The sequence below is a fragment of the Drosophila grimshawi genome, unplaced genomic scaffold (genome assembly GCF_018153295.1).
Source record: "Drosophila grimshawi isolate 15287-2541.00 unplaced genomic scaffold, ASM1815329v1 contig_44, whole genome shotgun sequence".
Lineage (NCBI taxonomy): Eukaryota > Metazoa > Arthropoda > Insecta > Diptera > Drosophilidae > Drosophila > Drosophila grimshawi.
The window spans coordinates 7618532-7626772 of NW_025063240.1; positions in this window are offsets into that span (position 1 = coordinate 7618532).

Below are 8241 nucleotides of genomic sequence, written 5' to 3' on the forward strand. Positions count from 1 at the left end.
TCTTCTTTTGATTAAATTGATTCTTGAATGAATGATTATCAATGAAACTTGAATCTTGAAACTGAATTGTATTTATTTATTGAAACGAAACAAGTTGAAAGATTGCTGCATTTGTTTTATTTCTAACTTATTTCCAGCTTATTAAGTGCAATTTTGTTATAAAAGGCACTTGCAAAGTTTCAACAACTTTCATTTCAAATGCTATTGTATTTATTGTGTGCGATTTGCATGTGACCCAGTCCGAAACTAAGAAAAGAGCGGCTGATAAAGAGAATAATACAAAATAAGCATTTCCTTGTTTGATTACTAGACAAATACGTGCAACGGGAATGAACATAAAGGACACTGCCGGAACTGTGCAGCAGTCAGTAAAGAGTGTCCTCCATGCATCAGAGAAATATGGATATGAATGTGGATATTGATATGGATATGGATTGCATTGTATACAATGAAAATCTAATCTATTTTTGATGAATCGCAATTGTGAATTTCAACAATGTAAGCCAGCCAAATGCTTCAAAGGCGCTGCCAAATTATTATTGTGTATACAGCTCAGCAATAACATAGACAATATTATTCACTATACTTCGGGGATGTCACATTTGTAGATAGTTTTCAAATATTGATAAAATATACTAGTGAAATTATTTTTTTATTCTTACAGTTAATTACGTTAGAGAATTAAATTTATATATTTTTATTTGATTTACAAAACATTGTCAGAGCAACTATTGATCAAATATGCGAGTGAAATTCTCTTTTATTCTTAAAAATAATAAGAATTTAATTATACATTTTTATTTGATTTACAAAACATTGTCAGAGCAACAAATAGTCTTGTTAACTCTGTGAAATTGTTTCCATTTCCACTATCATTTTTTTTTTATTGTTTGTTGTGTTTTATTTTATAATGCAATTCAAATGCTCGGCCAATATGTACTCGGGTCTAGTTGTAAGCATTCTGCATGGGCACTTTTGGTTATCCATCGATGATGATGCTGATGATTCTGATTTTGTATGCACAAAAACAGTGAGCAGCCATATAGAAATTGTCATCAATAAAATAAATTGTTGTGTGTACTTGCATGTCTATTTATTTTCATATGGATTCATTTTTTCTTCTTTGATTATTTATTGCAATTGGCCTGGCGATATTAACAGAAAATAAAATAATTGCTTACATATTCATTCATACCAGCAAATGAATTCGTATTTTCTCTGCATAAAACATACTGGGATTGGGAGCAACATTGTCCAGTGGAAGTGCATCAATTTTGTATGGATTATTTCAAACTCAGACCGGGGGGGATTGTCTGAGCTGGTAGGGTAGGGTAGGGTTAGGTTCAAATTGATTTAACTGAACTGCACTGTAATTCAAATTTAAAGTCATCAGTAAAACAACTCATTATAAAAGTGAACATAATCCAATTTCAATAGACTGTTTTCTTTAATCGGATTATGTGATTTCAATAAATTAAAAAATAAATAAATTGGTGGGAAATTAAATTTATTAAGTTACAAATTATTAAGTCTGGTGTACAGGGTATATCCAAGTCGAGCACTCTCGGCTTGAGCAATTTGGCTATTCACTCATTAATTTTTTTGCTAACTTCATTTACAGTTATTTCGAGTGTATTGTAATAAATAATTTATGCGTGTAATTCGATTATGCGGTGCACTCCAAAATGCAATTGTAAAAAATTTAATTCAATACAAAAATAAGTACAAAAATTGTTTAGCAGTAAAATAATTGTGTGTTTGATGGAATTAGAATTGAATATTGCGTGTTCGAGTGTTCAAAATGTGATAAGCCAAAATATATAAGTGACTTCATTACAAAACTCTTTAATTTTAAATAAATAGCTTGAAGTGATAAAATAATATTCGAAGAGTCAAACTTGAATATGTATTTTAACCAATTATAATGCAAGCTTTCAATTTAAAAACAATACTCAAGTCAATCAGAAAGTCTTTTAACATTATAAAGAATTATCTTCAATATAAATCCCCAAAATCTTTGTTTGGTTTTTGCAAATTTTGCTTCAATGGGTTTTCAATGGTTTTTGGGATAGGATAAAGAGTTTGCAAGTGGCCTCTAAGGAACTTTGGACTTGTTTCTGTCTATCTGAATGCCTGTACATTAATAACAATGGCAACGCAAATAGGCACAGATGCAGCCAGTCTTATCCTGGATATGTGTGTGTGTTTATAGATGCCTGACTAAATTAACTGCCTCAGTAGATTGACGATGAGCACTCAACAACGAACTGGCCTACAAAATTTACAGCCAAAATGCCAAAAACAAAAGCATGAAATCTTGTCGTAAATTTCGTAGGCATGGCAAAACAATTAAACAATGAAAGTTGGACGGCCAAGCGGCTGGGATGCCAAACAGAACAGGTGTGACCAGGTACTTTTGCCTATTTACTGGCCTGTCTGCACTTCATCATCAACAGCAACTGCCACTGCAATTACTCAAGACATTTCTACACTGAAATCTGTTGGTTATGGTTGCGTTTCGCGATGCCCTGTAAATGTCAAAAAAGTTGTGTGAACAATCAGTAAACAGAGATGAGCCAAGGATCTGTTAAGAAATAAAATTGAATACATCATAAATATTACTTAATGTTATATAAAGTTAACTTCAAATTTTACTCGAAATTTTAAAGTAATAATAATAATTAAAAAGTGACCAAAAGGAGATAATAACTAATATTGGACTTTAGTTCTCGCTTCGTTAAAGAACCAGCTTTAAGAATAGGGAAATCAATAATATTATTTTACGAAATGCGAATGAAAGAAAGATCATGACACGAATGTTTTACTTTTTGTAAGTAATGGGAATAGGCAAGTTTTTATATAATTTCTTGCCAACAATTAAAAAAAACTTTAATTTTATTTAAGTCTAATAACTGGGCTATAATCTCAAGTATAATTCAAATATACACAAAAATTTAATTGAGTTCAGTACACAATATAGTTCTAGTAAGTAACTATTGTATTGTGTTATCACAGGGTATCTCAGAGTTTAGCACTGTTCGCATCTACGTTGTTGCTGACTGTTAGACAAAGGCGCGTGCCAGTTGCCAGTTTGCCTGCAGACGACAACGGCGCCTGTAAGCAGACAACAACAAAATTATTATTTATAAATTGAGCTTGCTTGTGTGTAGGTGTGTGTGTGTGTGTATTTATGTGTGTGTGTGTGTGTCTATGCCACAGCAGCAAACACCTTGAGAGTCTAGCAATTGCCCATGCTTTGCCTACTCTCTGCCCCATTGTCAGACAAAATCTTTTGACTTTTGTATAACATTTTCGAGAGGGTGTCGTCCAGTGTTTTGATCTTGTTGTTGTCGCTTTGCCTATTGGCATTTATTCTGTGCGTTCCGGTTTTAGACCATTGTGCTTGCAGGCCTTTTGTTCTGCAGTTACAAAAACCTGAAAATTATTGCGCCTGCATTGCTTTGGCAGTTCAAGTGCAAAGCAAAAAACCCAAAACAGATAGAGATAGACTCTTCACAGCTGAAAGAGACGGAGCTACATTTTTTAATTAAATTCTAAATGCCAACTGTACAAATACATAGTTTGAAATGCGTCAGGCAATTTTTGAATTGGCTTCTTTTTTTCTTTTCCATTTTACACGCTTTTTACATTTCAATAAACAATTTTTATTGCCATGCTGCGAGGCATCCCCGCTGCCTTATTGCTACTTGGATAACTGTAATAATATATACATATATATATATATATATTTTGTTGCAAATGTCTTTTTAAAGTAGTCGACATCATTTTATGGAGCTGTTTAACATGATGTTCTTCACATCAATATAAGAAAGAACTGTCATTTGAAGACGTACACTTGAAGAAATTAAAGTGTGAGGAATAAACTAATTATTCCATGTATATTTACTGCGTATGGAAAGTGACTTAGCGAGTCTAATATGGAAAATATGTATCTCTTATAATCTGGAAAGTTTAAGAATGAATTTCGATTTGGAATCACATTTCCAGGTTTGCATGTCGTATTTATGTAGCTATGTCAAACTATGATCAAAAAGTCCTGGCTTATGAAAGTCGAAACACTTTTGACAAAGCACTTTGAAAGGGTATGGTTTTAACAAGAAAGTTTTGACCAATCTCTGAGCACTTACAATATCTTGGCCAGCTTCAACCTCATAGATCGGGAGAGCCTACATCTCCAACAAATAAAGTTACCAAATTTTGTGTTTCAGATACCAATTGTTCCGGAGACTTCGGTTTTGCCCGACAGCAACGCTCTCACCAGTTTTTTATTCTTCTTTAATTTAATGAAAGTTATGTTTTCCCAAGCATAAAACTAATTTAACTTGCATTCATTAATCAAATTACTTAGATATCAAACTATTCATTCCGCTTTTATGCCAGCTATATCTGAGGATGGCAGCACTTACCCTACATCTTGGTCCTAGACACAAGTCCAATTTAGATGAAAAATAAGTTAATGAATGGAAAATATGTGCTCGGAAAACTTAAGCACTTAGCATTAAGCGTGGCATTTAAAACTCATTTCAGTTGGTTCTCATTTGAAGGCCCCAGACATTTGGCATGTGCTATTTAATGTTGTGTGTGTGTGTGTTTGTATGTTATTTTTGTTGTTGCAAAATTTTTATAACGTTATTTCCCAACTGAGTTAAGTAGCAAAGACTCTCACATGTTTCTTCCTGCCCGCCCCCAACCCATCATCACATCGCATAATTACGCAAAGTGAACCCTGAAAAAAAGCGGCCCTGCCTGCATGGGAAACGGATGTGGGGGCGGTGAATGGGGTAGGGGTGGGCATAAAAAAGAACTGTAATTAGTGGTGCGAAATTAATGTTATCCTACAGTGCAAAAACATTGAAAATATCCCACCACAGGCCCCCGTCTCTGACTGTCTCCCTCCATCACCTCGAAAGTGAAATGAAACACATGCTGATAGTTTTTTAATGTGTGTGTGTGTGTGTGTGTGTGTGTGTGTGTGTGTGTGTGTGTGTGTGTGTGTGTGTGTGTGTGTGTGTGTGTGTGTGTGTGTGTGTGTGTGTGTGTGTGTGTGTGTGTGTGTGTGTGTGTGTGTGAGTGTTTGTGATGTGCAATAGAAGCAGGTGTTTGCAATACCAGCATAACCTAGGCATTCCATCATTTAAGTCCACCCAACGCCAGGTGGCGCCAGCTGAGCGCCAGTGAGGCAGAAGCTTTGCAAATTCCATAGCTGCGAGTTGGCTGCTTCATAAAGCGTGCTTTTTGGGTCAACAACTCGACTGCGACTACTAGCATATAGGCAGTGATATTGGGTGGTATAGCAGTGGGTATATATGTATAAGGGTTGGGTGGTCAGGTAGCATTGACGGCTGTTGATAGGGGAACTTTGGCGCGCAAAAAGAAACTTTTTTTATGAACTGTTAAATTCCCAATTAGCGCTGATTGTTGCGATTTAACTGAAAACAAACAGCGCGTGTGAGGCGCCTCTCAATCGCCGACGGGTAAAAGGTGCAGCATGTGATGTATTTGCTGCAAATGCTGCTGACGTTTGTGGAAAGTTTATTAAAACTTTTGTTGCACTTAGTTGCTGACGAAGATCAAAAGCAATCGCGTCATAAATGCGTTATTTATTTTGTTAATAGACTCAAGCACAAGCTCAGATTAGAGGCGAGTTAAGGGATATATATATAAATTAATATTTTTAATAAGTCAAAGGAACTATGTTCCTTTTATAATCATTTACTGGAACATGATCAGATTGAACAAATTCTACCAATTAAAAAGAGGAACAAATTATTGTCTGCAAGCGAATCTTCCTTAAGTGAAGCTCTGTGTTATATTTATGGAATGGTTTAGAGAAAAGATACATATTGAAAAAACAGGAGTTGAAAAATGTTTCCTGTAGCATTTCAAGCATATCAATTTAAGCGAAAACTTGTATAAACTACTCCGGCTACTCCAGCTGCTCAATGACTTAAATCCATAATTAATGCACTTGACAACGTCGACCGTTTGATCCTTTGAGCTGCACAGTGTCTGGTTGCTGTTGTTTTTTTTTTTTTTTTTCATTGTAGTTGTATGTTGCATGTGTCAACGCCCATGTTGAACCGACGGAAGGTATAATATAATGGCTGGAGGTTGAGCCTTGGAACCTCAAGCTTTTTATGACCATAATGTGTATGCACACGTATCGACGTATCTGTATCTACGAATGTATATCTGTATCTCAATATAAATGCGATATCTGCTGCTGCAACAGGCTTGGCTACCGTAAGCCACCAACCCATCCTCAGTTGGGCTGCAACGTTTTTCCCCACAGATGAATGTCTGTTAAATATTTATGAGCATCGAAATGTTGCCTCAATGCATATTATAACAAATGAAACGTCAATTTCATGCGAAAAATGCAAACAGCAAACGGAACCAGGGAGCAACACCAGGACGAGGACGAGGACGAGGACCAGGACCAGTAACAGGACCAGGACCAAAGCTGACTCAGTTCCATTGCGGCCATCATTCGATTCTCGCTCTCTCTCTTTATCCATATGCATGTATGTGTGTACGAATGTGTGTGTGTGTGTGTGTGTGTGTGTGCGGAGGTTGTAGGAGTAGCTGGGGAAGATTGGGGAGTAGCTGAACGTGACATGTCTCGTCCGTTTATAGGCAGCCAGAGCAGAGCCTACGGTCATTTGCTCGATGTACGCCTTAGTGCGCCCAGTGGGCGATTGTAGGTGGTTGAAGGCTCTGTTCCTCGGCTCCTCGGCTCCTCGTTTGGTTTCCGCACAATTTCATTATGGATTTTTATGCATGCACCCCAAGCTATTCGATTCGCTATTTAATGATGTTTGCCTCCAAGTGCAGGTTGAATAAAAACAAAAGTTAAGCCAGACAACAAAATACTTAGCTAAACCATCGAAAGCTTCTATCAAACTTGAATTCAATTCAATATTCTTTTTTCTGCTTATCTAAATTGATATCAAAATAGAATCATCTCATATCAGATTTATATATATGTATATAATCAATCATCCAGCGGAATCTGAAACTTCAATTTACACTTACCCCAAAAAATGGTATCAAATTAAGTTAAACAGAAGAAAATAATATTAATTTGAAATAAAATATTCCATTTGATTGTTCAATATTCTCTGTCATCTATCAGTGGACTAATCTTCTCTGAGCACAAATACTGCAAATGCTAACATTATCTTTTGAAATTTTGATAAAACAATGCAATCAATATTTGATATATTTTCACAACAACAACTTAAATATAGCCGGCAACCTCAAATCAAGTGGATTTTGTGTTTATTTTGGCTATTTAAATCGCACAGTGTTGTTTCAAGTATACTTCGCTGTTGAGTAGAACTTTCAGTAAATCAGCAAAACCATCAATTCAAGTTGGTTTTAATGCGCTTCGCAAGTGGGAAAGTCTTTAAACAAAAGTTATGCAACTGCCAGGCCACAAAGCGTTTCAACTTTATGCTAATTAACTGAGTGTTTGCTGCTCTTTGCCTATAGAGAGAAAATCCCCAACTAAAAGCGTTTAAACGTCATTAGCATTATAATAGCATCGCGACTTTGACTTTGAACGCAAAAGCTAAGTATCCATCCATCCAACAGCCAAACCAAGTCCCACAACAACACCCCCTTCTAACCTCTGGTGGGGAGTAAATGACCAGTCATTCATCTTCATAGTAGTATCAGTAGTAGCTACAGCAACAATGGCAAAGTCATTTAGCTTTCATTTTAATTGTAATTAAAGCGATTATTAAGGCGCAAGTGTTGAAGATTTGCTTTTCTTCCTGCATACCCTGTATTCCAGACAAGGCGAAATGAGGCAGCTATATATATATATCCTTGGTCAATTTCAATTGGAACCTATAACCTTAAAAGCTTGAGGAAAACTCATGAAAATATTGTGTAAATCAAATTTCTACTGAAATGTTCAGATACTTAAAGTCTTGTAAATATGTTGTATATGTATTATAATTAAATATATTTAATTCTTAATTAAGAGGATAGCAAATATTTTGGCTGAGACAGCAGGGCAACTGCTAGTCGAGAGTTTCTTAGTACTTATTTTTAATTTTATAGCTCTTAAATTTTGCGCTTAATCTCTGCTACCTGCAACTACCTGGCAGCTTATTTTCAATTTAAAAAGTCGCAGCAACTTATTCTATTTGCCCCACTCGACTTTGCCAAGACAGCCTAAAGGCTTTTGTGCTTTGAGTATGGGGTTTGAGT